Consider the following 18,258-nt stretch of genomic DNA (forward strand, 5'->3'; position numbering starts at 1 on the left):
GGGAGCAGGAAAGCCCAGAAACCTAAGACCTCGACTAGCACAGAGACACACTAAGGATGTGTCTACATCAGTGCAGGTCAGGAGAGCACCTCCCATCACACTTTCATGTCCCAAGGTGGTGGCACGTGCAGGCTGCCAGGATGCCACAGACCTGGAGGAGAACCCGGTGGAGAACCTGGAGAAGGACCTGGAGGAGAACTCAGGGGAGTGAAGTTATTTGATGATTTAGGCAACACTATAGGACTGACGATGGGAAAAAAGGAGGAAGGCAAAGGTAGGGAAGAAGACACAGTGACAAAAATGAGAAATACGTGAATTTACACTTCAACCGACTTCGGCTTGCTCAGGGGTCTGGTCAGTGGGATCCCACGGGATGCTGTCCTTAGCGGGTCTGCGAGAGCTGGCTGTGCAGGGCTGGCATCAAAAAAGCCAATGCTTTGCTGGAGTTGACGTTGTCAAGAAGGCCAACAAGAAGGACTTCTGCAGATACGCTGGCAGCAAAAGCAGAACTGAGAGAAACATGACCCCACTGAAGCAGGGACCCAGCAGCAAAGGACGCAGAAAAGACTGAGCTAACTCAGCTCCTTCTTTGGTTGGTCCTTATTGGCTGGCTCTGCCCTCATGTGCCCGAGAGCAGCTGTCTTGGCAGAGTCTGAAGGAGTGAAGTACAACTGTTGATAGGAGGCAGATGAGTTATGGACTTCTTAAGCAACCTGGACACAAGTCCATAGTGCCAGATGAGATCTATCTGAGGGTGCCAAGGGCGCTGGCTGATGTCACTGCCACTCTCTGTCGTCTCTGAACGGTCATGGTGATGGGAAAGGTCCTTGATGATTGGGAAAAGGGAAATGTGACACCCGCCTTCAAAAAGGGCGAGGAGGACAAAGAGGGGAATGTCAGCCCAGTCAGTCCCACCTCCCTACCCAGAAGTTCCTGAAGCTTCATCTCCCTACCCAGAAGTTCCGGAATCCTTCCAGAAGCCATAACCAGGCATGTGAAGAATAAGAAGATGATCTGACACCACCACCATGGATTTGTGAAGCACAAATCATGCTCAACTGCCCTGCCTGCCTTCATTAATGAGATGACTGGCTTGTTGGCCAATGACAAAGCCATGGATGTCTTCTACCCTGACCATAGCATGGCTCTCAACGTGGTTTCCCCTAGGACTGGGGAATTAAGGACTGGATGGGTGGGCTACAAGGTGGGTCTCAGCTAGAAGAAGAGAGGGGAAGTTGGAGACCTTAATGCCATCTGCAGCTACCTGCTGGGTGGTTAGAAGGAAGATGGAGCTATGGTCTACTTGGAGGCGCACAGCAAAAGCATGACACACAACGGGCATAAACTGGTGCAAGAAAAATTCAACTCAATATTGGGGAAAAAAAAAAATCCACGGGGAGGGTGGAACTGAGGCCCAGAGAGGGGATGGAAATATCCCTTCCTGGCTGAATTTGACACTCGATTGGACAGGACTCTACATCGAACTTCGAAGTTGGCTTTGATTTGAGCCAGGGGCTAAGGGAAAAAGACCTGCAGACAGCCCTTCCAAACTCAATTATTCCAGGATTTCATATATTACCAGCGAGTTTCTAACACAGAATTATTTCATAACTGCTCTTTTGTGCTTTCTCTACTCCTCTCCTGCACTTCAATTCCCGCTTCTCCCGCCTTCTGCCCCCTGGAATGCTCTCTCCTCGTTCCGTGCTTGCAACCACAACAAGCACGGCTTTGTATGAAATAGAGATGAGATAGCAGTGCTATTTTTCCCCCGAATTTGGACGCTAAGAGGTGCTGGATTGATTTTGGGCACGGTGCTCTACGTGGTGTCAAGTGCCTTCTGTTCTTAGAAGCAACGCTGGCAACGAAGAGGGAGAGCACAAAGTCAGCGCGTGCTCGTTAGCCTGGCAATAGGTGATAAACGAGAATATGGTAACAGCTTTAATCATTCCTGTTGAAGCTAATTTATTTTTTTAATTGTGGGTAGCTTAATGACAAAGGTAAATAAACCAGAGTGGAGTAACGAGGTACACTGACGGAGCCGTCAATCAGCGACAGAGCTTCTGCACTGTTTCCTAAGGATTTCTAGGGAAGAGCTGTCTTAGACCCAAGGATCCGACCCACAGTGAATTTCCCAGAAAATTGTATGAATTGGAGCTTTACGATGCAATGCAAGAATCGTACGTCAGAAGATTTTTTCTCCCTGTCCAAGAAGCTGCAGGCACTCTGGAAAATTAACTGCAAATCAAGTAGATTTAAAAATTAAAATTAAAAAAATAGTGAAATGAGAATGCATTTAAATTAATCCTTCGGCAGGGGATAAAGGAAAGACACACAAAACAAGGGTGGAAGAGTTAGGCTCCAAAGCGACGAATGCTCAGCGCACGCACAAGCACCTGCCCTCCGCAACATCCTCATCCTCTCCCGGAGGGTCCAGCCACCACGTGTTCCAGCGCACGTGCTGCCGCTGTCTCTGGGCACTGCAATTAGAAGATATCAGCTCGCTGTCCGTTTAAACGAGGGGGGAAAACGCTGGTGGCCTGAAGTGACCCGGGCTCGGCGTCCTGGACGGGATGTTCCCACTGGAACTGCTTTGCGCCGTTGCCGTGATAAAGGCATCGATAGCAGAGGTCAGCGTTGAACGGCCGAGGAAGGACGTTCGGTCTCGGCGTCCCGACCCGGCGACAGCGGCCGGGGGCGCGGTGGGGAGGTTGCAGCCTCGCGGAAAAGCCGGCAGCGGCGCACATTCCAACCGCCGCATCGCCCTGCGGGCTGGCTCAGGAAACTTGGGGAAGGTAAAAATATCCCCGCCCGCTCCCTCGGCTCGTGGGAGAGGCTCTGTAATTTATTTTGAATCAATCCACTGCAGCACCACACCTCTATTAATTCACAGAAGAAAATTAAAAGCCAATAGAATTGTTTGATATATGTATAAATAATGAGTAGCAAAAAAAAGAAAATTTGCTCATAAAATGTATTCTTGTTATTACTGCTCTGTGATTTTACGATGAACAACAGCAGCCAGATCAGAGAGGACCGCAAGGAATTTAAGGGGAAAAAAAAAACTGTACAAAGCTTGGTGAAGAAGCAAACTGAGAGGGACCGGTGCCCACAGTGCCAGGATGAAGAGAAATATCTGCACAAGGAGCAACTGGGGGCCAGGAAAGCAAATAAGATATTACGTCGCGTAAGGAAAGGCAGGGAGAGCTCATCTCTGTCAGCCGGTGCTTTGCTCTCCTCTGCTGCGCACGGCGTCCGGCTCTCGGCCTGAAGGGAGAATTGCAAAACGAACGGCGTTAGGGAAGGGGAGCTCACCTCAGACAGGAGATGAGAAAGGGCGAGGGAGGGGATTCTGCCCCTCTGCTCCGCTCTGGGGAGACCCCCCTGCAGCGCTGCGTCCAGCTCTGGAGCCCCCAACAGCAGAAGGACGTGGAGCTGCTGGAGAGGGTCCAGAGGAGGCCACGCAGATGCTGAGGGGGCTGGAGCAGCTCTGCTGTGAGGCCAGGCTGAGAGAGCTGGGGCTGTTCAGCCTGGAGAAGAGGAGGCTCCGGGGAGAGCTGAGAGCGGCTCCCAGTGCCCAAAGGGGGCTGCAGGAAAGGTGGGGAGAGACTCTTCAGCAGGGCCTGCTGTGATGTGATGAGGGGTCATGGTTTCAAAACAGAAGGAGGCAGATTCAGATTAGACATTAGGAAGAAATTTTTTACAGTGAGGGTGGTGGAGCACTGTCCCAGGTTGCCCAGAGAGGCGGTGGATGCCCCATCCCTGGAAACATTCCAGGCCAGGTTGGCCGGGGCTCTGAGCAACCTGATGTGGTTGGAGATGTCCCTGCTCCTGGCAGGGGGGTTGGACTGGATAACCTTTGAAGGTCCCTTCCAACTCAGACCATTCTGTGATTCCGTGATTTTCATGCACCGGAAGGCAAAGATGCAATCAAGGCGGAATTCAGCGAAGTATGTGACAGGTAAAAGAAATGTTTGACGATTGTCAGCTGTCGTGAAAATGGGATGGAAATCAAGAGACATATCAACAGGCTGCCGAGCGGGAACCTAGGGGATGGCGGTGCAGGTAGCGTGAGGATGAAGAAACCTGGCTAGGTGTCATGTTCAGCACTGTAACGAAGGTGAGAGAGAGAAAAAAAAAGAAATTCAGGCAAAAATATGAAGACCTAAACCTCAGCAGTAGTTTTCAGGGTCATGTTTCTATTTCTGGCCAAAAGATGAGTGAAATCACGTGCACGAGGAATGTGAGTCCAAGCAGACAGTGAGGCTGTGTGATGAAGCAGCCAAGCGCTGCAGTGCTCACATCGGCATGTTCTCCAGCTCCGCGTGGATGTGCTTTGCGAGGCACGTAAACCACGTCACGTACAACGCCAGGTGGAAGTTTGGAAGGAAGATAAAGCACTCAAGTTGTAAAAACTCAACTGAGGTGGATTTGTGCCGTTTATAAAAGTTCTGCGCTATTGCAGTAGCTTTAGGAGGACTTTTTGATTTTGATGAAGCTCTTCAGAACTTCGCTTTTATGTTCTTTCTCAAAATCTGTTTAGCTTTTGATATACCAACACCAAAAAGATCCTGCCAAGCTGTTTGAAGCTATAAAAAAGAAAGAAGTTGCCCTGTTTACTGACCTCTGCTTGAAAGCTGGAAACCGCACGTCATTTCCTTAGATGTTTTCCTCATTTCACCTCCTGTGTTATTATAATCGTCTGTCTTTCAAGCGTGGGACAAGCTGAGAGCCGAAGAACTGCCAGTCTGGAGCAGGTCCTCATGATCCACCAGGTTCTTTCTCCTCTCCATGGTAGGACCAGCACCAGATACGGCAAGACCTCCACAACGAGAAGATATGGAGGATTCTTCCTTTCTCCTCTCCAGGTGGATGGATGTTAAGTCCCATCAAGACCTTCATTATTTTTTTTTAAGCTCTCTGGTATAAGATCTCCTAATTCCTCCTGTGATGGATGTATTCTCTACTAATTATTGTCCCAGACGCATTAGATACATGCAGAATTTTTTTTTGCGTCAGTGACACACTCTGATACGGACTTTCACAAACAATTATTTCTTATAGCTGGTTTGGTATTAATCACCTTTTATTTTCACTAAACACTGCCTTATTCATTGTCCCACACTGGGAATTTCCCAGTCAGTCACAGAATCACAGAAGGGTTTGTGTGGGAAGGGACCTTCCAAGCCCACCCAGCCCAACCCCCCTGCCAGGAGCAGGGACATCTCCAACCACATCAGGTTGCTCAGAGCCCCGGCCAACCTGGCCTGGAATGTTTCCAGGGATGGGGCATCCACCGCCTCTCTGGGCAACCTGGGACACTGCTCCACCACCCTCAATGTGAAAATAATTTCTTCTTAATATCCAATCTGAATCTGCCTCCCTCTATTTTGAAACCATCACCCCTCGTCCTGTCCCAGCAGGCCCTGCTGAAGAGTTTTTCCCTGTCTTTCCTGTAGGCCTCCTTTAAAGGTCTCTTCCAACCCAAACCATTCCATGATTCCATGATTTGAGCTTGAGTGTCTTCCTAAGTCAAGATCGATGCCCAAAGTCTCCAAAACCCACAGCAACTCTGCTCCTCGACCACCGTCAGGCACGGTTGTTACCACAGAACTTGACAAGTCTCCTGCCGAGCACCAAGCAGTCCCAAAGGGGCAAGACACGAATTAACAAACCAGGCTGGATTAAAATCATAACAGGAGAGAAACTCAATTTGTACTCTTCGAATAAAATCAACCCTAAAGAATATCTCTGTAATTTTTACTTTAAAGCCATAAAATAAACTGAAAGTTCAGAAAAGGAAGGAACGGCATCATCAAATGGGGTAACGGGTTCAAAGCAGAGGGAGGCAGATTCAGACTGGACATAAGGAAGAAATGTTTTACCCTGAGGGTGGTGGAGCACTGTCCCAGGTTGCCCAGAGAGGCGGTGGGTGCCCCATCCCTGGAAACATTCCAGGCCAGGTTGGCCGGGGCTCTGAGCAACCTGATGTGGTTGGAGATGTCCCTGCTCCTTGCGCGGGATTGGACTGGGTGGCCTTTGAAGGTCCCTTCCAACCCAAACCGTTCTATTCTACGATTCTATGATAAATTAAAGTACAGAGGAGCTCAACTGCAAGGCCAAGCAAGCCTTCCAGGAAGAAAACTGAACAGAACTTTTGCTAACTGATACGTATTTACCCAAACAACCACAAAACATGGCTTGGACAGAGTTAAATCCAAAAAAACTTTGGGCAACAGTCTCAAAGGAAAGCAGAGATGCGACCCAACTCAGAAGAGCCGAGGTGTCTCTAGGAGAACCTCCTGCTTTTCTCGCTTTCTCTCAGCTTATTCTCTCATCGTGCTATCAAAGCCATGTTCCGGGTGAGAGGGCGCTGCTACTCCTCTCCTGTTTCTGGCGGGTGACTCATCGTCCTGAACTGGGGAGGATGCGGAAACCCATTGACAAAGCAGCACCAGCTGCAAACACTTTGTGTCCGCAGATCCTGTAAACGTGGGAAAAAAAAAAAAAAACAAATACAACCAAAAATAAATCAAGAAACCTGGCATTCAGACAGATAGTGCAGCAGAGGATGCCGAATCTTTCCCTAAAAGCCGTAAAATTTTCCACAAAAGCCCATAAGGACTAAAAGGAAGGGTTGGTCCTGCCAGTGAGGAGATAACCGCGCCAGATTTTGAGGTGCTGCTCTTTGATTTCTACGACGTCCAACCTACTACCTGCTCCCTGAGATCAGCACTGCTCAAGCACTAATAGAAGGGGAAAAAAAAAAAAAACCAGCAATAAAATGCACATTTCTGTACACACTGCCCCAGCATCTGGAAAGAGAGATGAAGGAAAGTCGCTGCACGTTGTTCAGTTGAGGGAGGACAAGCCCAGCAGATAAAAAAGGACAGGGATGGGTAACAAAGTCTTTGAGCTGCCAGCTGCCAGGGAATTGAGTCAGCACTAAGAACAATCTGCAATAATCCACACAGGTAACAGCTAAGAGAAGGTCCCCGCAATGCAGGTCCATGGCAAGGGTCTCCAGCCAGCCTTGACCCCAGAAACGTAGGCTCATCTCGCCAGGGCATGAAAATCATAGAATCACAGAAGGGTTTGGGTGGGAAGGGACCTTCAAAGCCACCCAGTCCAAACCCCCTGCCAGGAGCAGGGACATCTCCAACCAGATCAGGTTGCTCAGAGCTTCGGCCAACCTGGCCTTGAATCTCCTTCATGACCTTGCCAGGCACAGAGGTGAAACTGATCGGCCTGCAGTTCCCTGGGTCTTCCTTGGTCCCGTTTTTAAAAATGGGGGTTATGTTCCCCCTTTTCCAGTCAACAGGAACCTCACCAGACCGCCACGGCTTCTCAAATAGGATGGACAGCAGCTTGGCAACTTCATCCGCCAGTTCCTTCAGGACCCATGGATGCATCTCATCAGGTCCCATGGACCTGTGCACCTTCAGGTTCCTTAGATGTTCCCAAATGTGCTCTTCTCCTACAGTGGGCAGTTCTTCATCCTCTCAGTCCCTGCTTTTGCCTTCTGGGACTTCAGCGATGTTGCTGAAGCGCTTGCTGTTGAAAACTGAGGCAAAAGAAGTCATTGAGTACCTCAGCCTTCCCCATGTCCTGGGTAACCATGTCTCCTGTTTCCTCCCAGGAAGCGCCCACATTCTCCTTGGTCTTCCTCTTATGCCCGATGTACCTATAGAAGCTTTTCTTGTTGTCCTTGACATCCCTGGCCAGATTTAAGTCTGCCAGAGGTACCACACCAGCTCAGGGACACAAAAGTGCATTTCTCCTCGCTAGAGCCTTGAGTTTTCCCATTCCCCATCTCTCCCCTGCGCCACGCTCATTCAAAGCTCTGTCATCTTTCCAGTTTCAAGGAGTGAGTGCTTTATAACATCCCGGATCCTTTCAAGGAGTCGGGAGAACTTTCTCCAGCAAAAATTTGCAAACCTGCCAAAGCATGTGGCTTCAATCATTGGGAAACATCTCATTAACTTCTGTCACCCGGACAAGGCTCTGAGCAACCTGACTCAAGCTGGACCTGATGGCTTCCAGAGGTCCTTTCCAACCTGAATTATTCGGTGACTCTCCTTCAGATTTATGGGATGATTTCAACTGGAAAAATAGACAGAGGGCAGAACCTGCTGGTTAGGACATTCATTTGGACTCTGGTCCCGCTCCAGTGTTAATACGGAACAGGGTTATAAATAAATAGGAAAAGCTTCCCAAAACATCCTTAAAACTTGAGATCAGTCTTGAATCGAGAGCGTACAGGTTGAAACCTTCTCAGACAGAACTGAAGCTGGTTCTTCCACAGCCCGGAAAAAAAAATCCTAACCCTGGGACTACCGGGTTGAAGGGGGAAATTACCGCCTCTCTTCGCTCTTTGTTTCCTTTAATTTTCTCGTAAACGACTGAAATTAAACATTTGGGGTTGAAAGAAATAATTTGTATTAAACGCAACCAGACCGGCTGGCAGGCGAACGGGGTGTTTGGAGAAGAATAAATATTAATTATTATTCAAACTGAGTGGAATTATTTTTATGTTTTCAGTCGGTTTGCCAAATTAAACATAACACTGCTGCCACAGCCCGGGCTGAAGGGAAGAGAAAGAAGCAGGGAGAGCTGGGAGTGACGGATGGGGTGATGCGGGAACCCAAATCCGGAGCCGAGCCCTCGGGGAAGCACTGGGGAGGTCGCTGAAGCAGAGCTTGAGGACTTCTGGAGAGGGATGTTCCTAAACCCTCTGGGCAGAGCCACTACAGACATTGGCCATCCAAGTCCCAAACTGGAAGAAAATCAGATTTATCTGCCTCAGTGAAATGATCTTTTCTTTCCTCTGCAAAGATTTCTCTTTCTTTTTTACACTGTGATACGTTATCTTTGGTTTTCCTCATCCTGGTGAATACACCTGAAATGCTTTTAAAGGAGAAAAGCTAATTTTTAACGCTCTATTTAATTTTCAAACGATGTCACGCCCTTTTCTTCACTAGAATCCTGACTATCTGCTCACACGAGAAAAACGCAGAGCTCTATACCATATTTATAAAGGCTCACGCAAATACATAAGCAGTGAAAAGAGAAAAAAAAATCAGCGTACGGGATGAAAAGACAAGGAAGCTGCCAATCCTGTAGCACGGGAACGGCACTGGAGGGAATAAGAAGGGAAGAAGAAGAAGACGTGGCTACCAGGAGACGTGAAGCCCCCTGAAACCGCAGGAAGGGACAGAAATATAGACTGTCCCACTAACAGATCCTACTGATTTCCCCCAAATCATTAATGGCTTGCAAAGGAAACCTCCCGAAAACTCCCCGGTTGCCCCTGCAGGGAGCCGCTCCGCCAGGAACGCGAGGCTTGGGAGGAACCAGATCTAGGATAACGTATCTGACCTTCCGGGATTTTTTCACGCAGCAATTAGAAACGTTAATTTACCCTCTGATACGCCCAGGACACGACGCGTAGGATGCCGTGCTTGTAGGACGTGACCAGGAGCTTTTGGAAGTCTGTGCCCTCTAATGCCCCTCCTCCTAACCACAACAACCACTTCCAAGGACCACAACAAGTTTGTTATCTTATCACAGCAGCATCCCCCCACGAGATCAGTCAGGAACCCCAGAGTCAGGTTTTATCTCTAAAGCTCCGGGTTTAGGCACAGCACACGTCTCCCCTGGAAAGCCAGGTGTATTCCAGTTCAACAGGATCTAAAAACATCTCTGGAGCCCCCAACATCAGAAGGACATGGAGCTGCTGGAGAGGGTCCAGAGGAGGCCACGCAGATGCTGAGAGGGCTGGAGCAGCTCTGCTGTGAGGCCAGGCTGAGAGAGCTGGGGCTGTTCAGCCTGGAGAAGAGGAGGCTCCGGGGAGAGCTGAGAGCGGCTCCCAGTGCTCAAAGGGGGCTGCAGGAAAGGTGGGGAGAAATTCCAGGTGGTGGCTGCCCCATCCCTGGAAACATTCCAGGCCAGGTTGGCCGGGGCTCTGAGCAACCTGATGTGGTTGGAGATGTCCCTGCTCCTGGCAGGGGGGTTGGGCTGGGTGGCCTTTGAAGGTCCTTTCCAACCCATTCCGTGATTCTATCTCATTTTTTTAATGATAGGCACTAAGTTTGCAAGCCTGTTTTATAATCAAACGCAGTTCTAATATCTACTTATGCTTCTGCAATAAATTGGCCAATGATTTAAAAAAACGCAAGAAAATACTTAGAAGTCAGGCAAACGTCTCCTGAAAGGAAATTACTATGGTTCATATGTAACAGAAGCGTGGAGTTTTATTCAAAAACCGCAAAAATGCGTGGTACAGGGCACCCATTAACGACAGGGCTGTCATCTGCCCAGCGCGGCAGAGTCCTGGAGCACCAAAAAGCAAGATGAGGCTTAAAAGTGTGGTTTGACCATAGGACATGGGTTTTAAACCTGACGTCAACCCTTCAAAGGGCTTACTGCAATCCTCCCCCAGCTCCAAAACCCCACCACAACGCTACTCCCCCACCGGCCTCAACAAGTTGCCGCAACGAGGTCGAGGTTGTCGTTACAACGCAAACGGCTTGGCCATGCTCAACAAATAAATAAATATTAAATATCTTGTAATAACCCCTCGAAGGGGGAGAGGTGCCAAACAGCCAAGAAAGGTTGAATAAGCAGAAGTCTCACGGATTCTCAAGGGGATTCGACGTAAATAGAGACGAATAAACTGTAAAAAATCGTTTCCTCTAAAGGGCTCTTTATTGCAGCGCGTTGAACGAGCGTCTATTTTCTACAATGACAAGTACAGCACAGCTCGTAAAAGCGCGCAGGCCACCATTTTCCTCGTAAAAGAGCGCAATGTTATGGATGTTTTATTAGGAACACTTGCCCAGATCAACACATGACGGAGCCTGCGCCGGTTGCTTTTTCTTACCTAAGAAAATGAGACAGAAAAATCTTCAGGATGAGAAAAGGTACCCGAGAAACACAGGGGGATCTTCCAGTAGGAGAACTGGAAGAGGCTCTTTGACGCGGAGATGATCCCAGCACCGGCGTAAGATGTGGGGAGAGAGGGATGTAGATGTGCGGATGAGGATGTCCTTCCTTTGAAAGATACAACGTGGAAGAGAGAGGGCCGCGTGGCTGGGTTAAGCACAACGCCGCAGCCAAGGTCCCGTCGGCTCGGTGGGAACAGGCTGACGCTCAGGGTACCCAACTTTTGCAGGACTAGGGGACGCACTGCGGGAATCCCTTCCAGCTTTCCATCAGCGGGTGGTACAGCCAAGCGAAAGAGCAAAATGAAAACTTAAAAGCAGCCAAGGTTGCGTACAAGTGAGTGCATCCCCAGAAGCCGAAGCTTTGAAACGCAGCATTGGGTCACGACGCTTCGGTTACAGCGGGACTATCTCCAAGGCGCGTCCTTGGCGCAGTTCACTGACTCCCCCCACCGTATCCCCCTTCTGTTGACAGGGTTACACAGCAAAAAAAAAATAAAAACATCATGTAGTCATGGAATTAATTCCCCCCTTAATTATTTTTTTGTCTTAACTAGGGGAAACCAGAAATACTACGAAAGGAAAGAAGGCGGCAAAAAGCACCAGTGGTGGAATAACTGCGAAAAAACTAGGAAAAGCGGTGACTTGGGTAGGAGAGGAAAGAAGACCAAGTACAAGTTTCATCAAATCATAGAATCATAGGTTGGCAAAGACCTCCAAGGTCATCAAGTCCAACCATCAACCCAACACCACCATGCCCACTAAACCATGTCCTGACATGCCACGTCTACATGTTCTTTGAACACCTCCAGGGATGGGGACTCCACCATTTCCTTGGGCAGCCTGTTCCAGTGCCTGACCACTCTTCCAGTAACAAAGCGTTTCCCAATATCCAACCTAAACCTCCCCTGACACAACTTGAGGCCATTTCCTCTCGTCCTATCACAAGTTATTTGGGAGAAGAGACCAACACCCCCTCCCCGCACCCTCCTGTCAGGAGCTGTAGAGAGCGATGAGGTCTCCCCTCAGCCTCCTCTTCTCCAGAGTGAACAACCCCAGTTCCCCCAGCCGCTCCTCATCACACTGGTGCTCCAGACCCCTCACAGCTGCGTTGCCCTTCTCTGGACGCGCTCCAGCACCTCAACGTCCTTCTTGTGCTGAGGGGCCCAACTCAGCACACAGCACTCGAGGTGCGGCCTCACCGGTGCCCAGTACAGGGGCACCATCACTGCCCTGCTCCTGCTGGCCACACTGGACCTGATCCTGTTGGCCCTCTTGGCCACCTGGGCACACTGCTGGCTCATGTTCAGCTGTCTGTCTAGCAGCACCCCCAGGTCTCTTTCCACTGGGCAGCTTTCCAGCTGCTCTTCCCCAAGCCTGGAGCGTTGCGTGGGGTTGTTGTGACCTAAGTGCAGGACCTGGCACTTGGCCTTGTTGAACCTCATCCAGTTCCTCTCGGCCCATTGGTCCAGCCTGCCCAGATCCCTCTGCAGAGCCTTCCTGCCCTCCAGCAGATTGACAAAGCTGCAGGCCACAACAGGCTTGGGGGAAGGTGAGGAAACAGCTTCCTGGCACTGCGGCCTCTCTTCATCTCCTTCGTGTTGAATTTAGGGATCCGGGGCAAGATGCTCCTGGAGAGCCGGCGATGGATGCACCTCTTTGATGGGATCTAAGTGGGATTGGGGGTGAGGAACCTCAACTGCGTTGCTGATGTCCTGGAGGAAACCTTCTTGGTGGGGGTAGGAAATAGAAAAAGTGCGGTGACAAAATGTGGCAGAGAGGCAGAGAAACGCTGTTACAGCCGGGAGCCGAGGAGGGGGAGCTTGTGCCTGCAAAGCCAGTGTGGACGAGCAGACCATGACCAAAATGTAATTTATATGAAGATGTTTTGAATTTCCTCCAGCTACTCCAAAGTCAACAATGCATAACAGCTCCTCGCTGCTTGCGCACAAAGGTTTCTGCAGAGAACGCAGTTTGATTGTAATTACAGGACAGCACTGAAAATTAATCACCGCAACAGTTCACGTTCAGGTGCGCCGTGCAATTTAATTATCACGCTCCTTCCCGTCCACAGCACCCTCTGCAACGTGCAGCCTACAGAATTTCCATCCTGGCAAGATGTAGCTAAAAAAAATATATATTTTGGGGTGTAATGTTTTTGGTTTGGTAGGTTTTTTTTTAATATGACTCCAATTTTCGGAAGCAACAGTTGGCACGGTGGAGTGGGGACATCTTGGTGGGTCCTCCTTCACCTTCAGTCATGAAACTGTCCCATGAATGTGGAGTCAGCAATGGTGTCAACAATAAAGCAACGGGCAAAATGAAGTTCCACTTCTCCAAACCCCTTCTCAGAGTGTGAAGAAATGTTTGCCTCAATAGAGCTCGATGAGGTATCACTGTTGTTGATAAACCTAATTGTGATGGTCACCAGCCACTCAGTAAGGCTGAAATCCCATGGTTCCTCATAGAATCATAGAATCACAGAATGGTTTGGGTTGGAAGGGACCTTCAAAGCCCACCCAGTCCAACCCCCCTGCCAGGAGCAGGGACATCTCCAACCACATCAGGTTGCTCAGAGCCCCGGCCAACCCGGCCTGGAATGTTTCCAGGGATGGGGCATCCACCGCCTCTCTGGGCAACCTGGGACACTGCTCCACCACCCTCAGCGTTAAAATTTTTTTCCTAATATCCAATCTGAATCTGCCTCTTCCCTGTATTAAAATGAATTTCAGTGCCCCAAAGATTTTCTCCTTTTAAAGAGTACCAAGGAATACAGAAAAAAAAAAAAATCTGAAGAGTAAATATTTTTTAAAAACGCACAGAAATACCAAGAAATTCCTAATTTATCGATTTCACAGCAAACCAAATTCTGCTGTTTTGTCCCACCTCAAGCACCTATCTCGGTACAAACTTCAGGGAGAGGCGGTGGGTTTTGCAGCCACGTGTGTCCTCCACTTTCGGATCAGCGAGACACCAAACAAAAAAGGCCCAGTAAGACACAATAAATATGCAAATAACTTCAAAAGGAGATTAAAAACCTCCATCCTGTTTATGTAACTAATGAGTTTGTACGCCGGGAACAAAAAGGCCGGCGGTTTTCTTATTGGAACCATTCCTTGAAGGTCATTTCTACTCAGAATTTTTTTTTTTTTGAAGACCTCAAAACTTGTTATATAACGAAGGCAGAGCGAAACATACGGCCTTCGGCTGGTTTGAATTAGCTCACTTGTATCAAGCCCGTTCCATCAATACGCACTGCCATAGTAACTGGTTCCTCGGCTGGAATGCTAATTACTCCCCTCCGCTTCCAGGAACAAGAGCATTAGACCTACAAAAAAAAACCCATTCCTTTCTCCTCCTCTCATTAACTGGTTTGACTTGCTCAGCGCATTAATGCAGAGCCGAGAACGATTACACAGGGGCAGCAAACGAGCTGCGGAAACCCACGCTCTGTACGCATCAGCTGTAGGGATTCGGGCGCAATGAGGGTGACGCCGGAAGGGAACCCCGCGGTCTTTGCCGGTGGGGTCGCGTTGGGTACCGCACGGGAGAGCATCGTCCCAGCCCCAGGCGGCAAAGGCAGCGACTAAACCTGAACTCTGCCGTCGTTGAGAGGTGCTCTGTTCAGGGCTTGACCTTCCCTTTCTAAAAATAATCTGGAGTATTGATTTTAAACGGCAGGCAGGTCTTCTGTTCACCTGAAGGATGGAAACGACCTTCATTCTGCTGATAAAATGAGTTGGATTGACATCAACGGCACAGAGTTTGTACACGTGTAGACGCACGACACGCGAGGATCTGGAGGGACCTCCCCAGGAAGCCTATTGATCTATGCCAGCAGCAAGAGCAAACCCCAAAATTTCTCTAAAAATAAGGAATAAAAAGAATCTAACATTGTCAAATACTAGGCAACTTGTACCATTTGCCAGCAACATTAGAAGTCATGCCACCCACCAAATCTCCCCACCCTGGAGAATGCCAAGTCCTCCTGCTTGGAGAAGGCGGTTACAGAAACGCAGGATGACGTGCCCTGCCTCTTGAAGACGCCCGGTTTCGCATTTACTTTGGAAAGTTCCTCTGAATGGATATCCCAGAAGCTTCCACATCCAAGTTCCCTAGGACCACACATTACTCTTCCTAAATACGTCTGAGTTGGGCTCTCCCAAAAGACGACGCTTGCTTTTGAGTTGGGGTCTCCCAACAGATGACATTTGCTCGTGCTTTTTCTTGTGCTTGATAAAAAAAGTCATGCACTACTTCGCCGCGGGAGAAGTCGTTCAGTCTTCCGACGGACAGGAATTACTGGTAGTTGCAGTATCTCGCTCCCCTTCCTAAACACTTCTGAAAACAAAGACTTTGGGATAAACTTCCCAGGGGCAGCAGAAGAGGTTTCTCCGGGGCCAGATGGCTTTAAGGTGCCACCAGACGGACCTGCAGAGAACCACCTGGACCACTTTGAGCGGTAAATTAGTCAGGGAAGCCCCAGGGACTTTTAGGGACGATTTAACTATTGGTTAATGTAAGAGCTGGAAGGCAAACAAGCGGTCGAGTCGGTAGACAATCGATCGCAGCGCGTCCGCTGAGTCAGTGGCAGGCAGCATTGGACACCGAGCTTACAGCAAATGCCTCCTGAATTTCCCTCTGCTTGCTTCACGCCAGCCTCACATACCGGTTCCCTTCGCTCTTTCGTACCAGACTACGACACCGGATACCTTTTCACATCAACATGAGGCCTCTTCGTGCTTTAGTACAAAAAACAGAAGCTCCACACACCACCCACCCAGTTCACAGGCCAAGCACCCCTTACCTGCCAATCCTCACGTCCCGGCAGTTGCCTGGGCGGCAGCTGAACCGACGGCGTAGAGATGAAAAGCTTCACCTACCGCCCGTAGTCTTGCACCTATTTCCCCAGCTCCGTTTTTGGAATAAATGTCGCAAGGCTGCGTGAGTAGGCCTCACTCATCTCATCAAAATACTACACACACGAGGAATAACACGCTTGGCGACGAAGATCAGCCTGTATCTCCTCACTGCAAGAAGAAATTTCCCCCCTCTAGAAATAAAGCGAAAATTTTGCCCCCCCGTTCTCAGGCTCTTCAGCAAGCTCTGGGAGACCTTATCTCAAATTCAGTTAAAACCCAGGATGGGCAATGTCTCCTCAGCTGGAAATTCGAGCTATCGTAATTTCGCTAGAATACCAAAAACCGGGCGAGAAAACCAAGTGACAGATCTTTTGGTTAAGCTGAAGCTTAAACTCCTCAGAACAAAATGAGAAACAAAAGAAGAGAAAAGCAAGCCAGCAACTCACTGAAGTCTTGGGTTAAAGACGAGCTCTCATTTGCCAGCTCTGATAGCAGATGAAGCACTTGAGTGCTTTCCATGGGAATCAAGAAAGAAGAGCAAGAAACGTAAAAACGGTTGTGGGAAAAAGATCCTGAGCTCCAGGCACATAAAAAGAAACACGAGAAAAGTCAGATTTTGTAGTGATCACGAAGAAACAAGTCTAACAGAGAGGAAGATCCATAAGTGTTCTAGAACACTGGCCCAGGTTGCCCAGAGAGGCGGTGGATGCCCCATCCCTGGAAACATTCCAGGCCAGGTTGGCCGGGGCTCTGAGCAACCTGATGTGGTTGGAGATGTCCCTGCTCCTGGCAGGGGGGTTGGGCTGGGTGGGCTTTAAGGGTCCCTTCCCACCCAAACCATCCCATGATTCTATGAAATTTAAGGTGCAAGACTCAAGATCCATCTCCATACTCAACATATTTTCAAACCAGAGTACAATGAAATGCCCTTCCACAGACAGGACCCTACCACTGACATTGCTGAGAAGAACCCAGGAACCCAACCCGCAACAGAAGCAGGCCACAGCTAAATGGAAAAAAAAATCCCCGTGTTCTCACAAAATTGCTGTTACAAATACCAGCGATATTTTTGAGGGGCACAAACAACACCAGACTTTCATAAGTTATTGCTCTACATTTTTCCTTGCTCCTTGATCCCAAGGCTTCAAAGATTTGTTTATTATAGTTAAAAAAAAAGAAATATTGGGATGACTTCTTCGGCATCCAAGGAAAAAATGCGCCAGCTGCCTGGAGCTGTTTGCCGTTCTTATTTACCGACAGAATGAAGCTCTTGAACATTACTTGTGGGTTTGGTTTTTTTAAGAAGCAGATAGCTTACATATCTGCAAAATCTTTGCAAGCTCACCCTCCAAGCAACTGTCGGTGCTTTTTGAGGCGAGCGTGTAATCACAGAGAGAAAATCTCCTGGAGATGTAAGGAATTTACACGGCTTTTTTATCGCTAAGCCTTTGTTTACTCCAAAATTCATTGGAGCAGCATCTACATTGAGGAGAAATCAGAGAATCACAGAGTAGTTTGGGTTGGAAGGGACCTTCCAAGCCCACCCAGCCCAAGCCCCCTGCCAGGAGCAGGGACATCTCCAACCACATCAGGTTGCTCAGAGCCCCGGCCAACCTGGCCTGGAATGTTTCCAGGGATGGGGCATCCACCGCCTCTCTGGGCAACCTGGGCCAGGGGTCCACAATCCTTGGCGTAAAAAATTTCTTCCTTTTATCTAGTTGACTCTACCCTGCAAAAGGACTCCTCATAGCTCTTCATCTCAGGTAGCTGAACCCAAACTCCTCTCCTGACCCCGTTTCCGGCGCAAGCGAACTGCGCTGCCAGCAGCTGCGCCCCTGCTTCGAGCCAGGCACACAACCGTACTTTGCCAAACGGAGACTTTTCTAACAACCTCTGCGGGTGTGCAGGTCAAGGTCTTGTACCACCTCATCAGCCCTGGCTTACGATGACAGTAGCCTTTGACGCAGAAGAGTCTCCTTCCTCATACCACTAAGGGAACTGAGTAGACTTCATTTGTACTTGTGCTGATTTAAATAAGACGAATTTCAATAGGGAAAGCTGAAAAATTCCCCTTACCTTCCAAAATAATCCGTTACCTCTTGCCTTTTCCATACCTGCTAATGGCAACAGGAAGGAAATTCCATTTTTCTGTGCCTGGAAATTTCTTATTGCACTTCAATGGAGCTGCTGGTCCCAAGCTTACAGAAATCACGGATCATGGTGTATCACAGAATCATAGAATCACGGAATGGTTTGGGTGGGAAGGGACCTTTCAAAACCACCCAGCCCAACCCCCCTGCCAGGAGCAGGGACATCTCCAACCACATCACGTTGCTCAGAGCCCCGGCCAACCTGGCCTGGAATGTTTCCAGGGATGGGGCATCCACCGCCTCTCTGGGCAACCTGGGACAGTGTCTCATCTCCCTCATCATAAAGAATTTCTTCCTCATGTCCAA

At 49.1% G+C, this 18,258-nt stretch overlaps 1 protein-coding gene across 4 annotated transcripts in view; it reads right to left on the reverse strand.

Moving 5' to 3' along the window:
• FAM168A (family with sequence similarity 168 member A) overlaps positions 1 to 18,258 on the reverse strand; it is a 181,336-nt gene that overhangs the window by 59,927 nt on the left and 103,151 nt on the right. Inside the window, exon 2 of one of the 4 annotated variants that reach the window (XM_086739772.1) lies at positions 14,197 to 14,268. The exons of the other annotated variants lie outside the window; for them this stretch is intronic. The gene's annotated coding sequence lies outside the window, so the exon portion shown is untranslated. The remainder of the gene's footprint in view (positions 1 to 14,196; positions 14,269 to 18,258) is intronic. 4 annotated transcript variants of the gene reach the window in all.

Source organism: Chlamydotis macqueenii, chromosome 1, assembly GCF_036417535.1.
Source record: "Chlamydotis macqueenii isolate bChlMac1 chromosome 1, bChlMac1.mat, whole genome shotgun sequence".
In the NCBI taxonomy this organism is placed as follows: Eukaryota; Metazoa; Chordata; class Aves; order Otidiformes; family Otididae; genus Chlamydotis; species Chlamydotis macqueenii.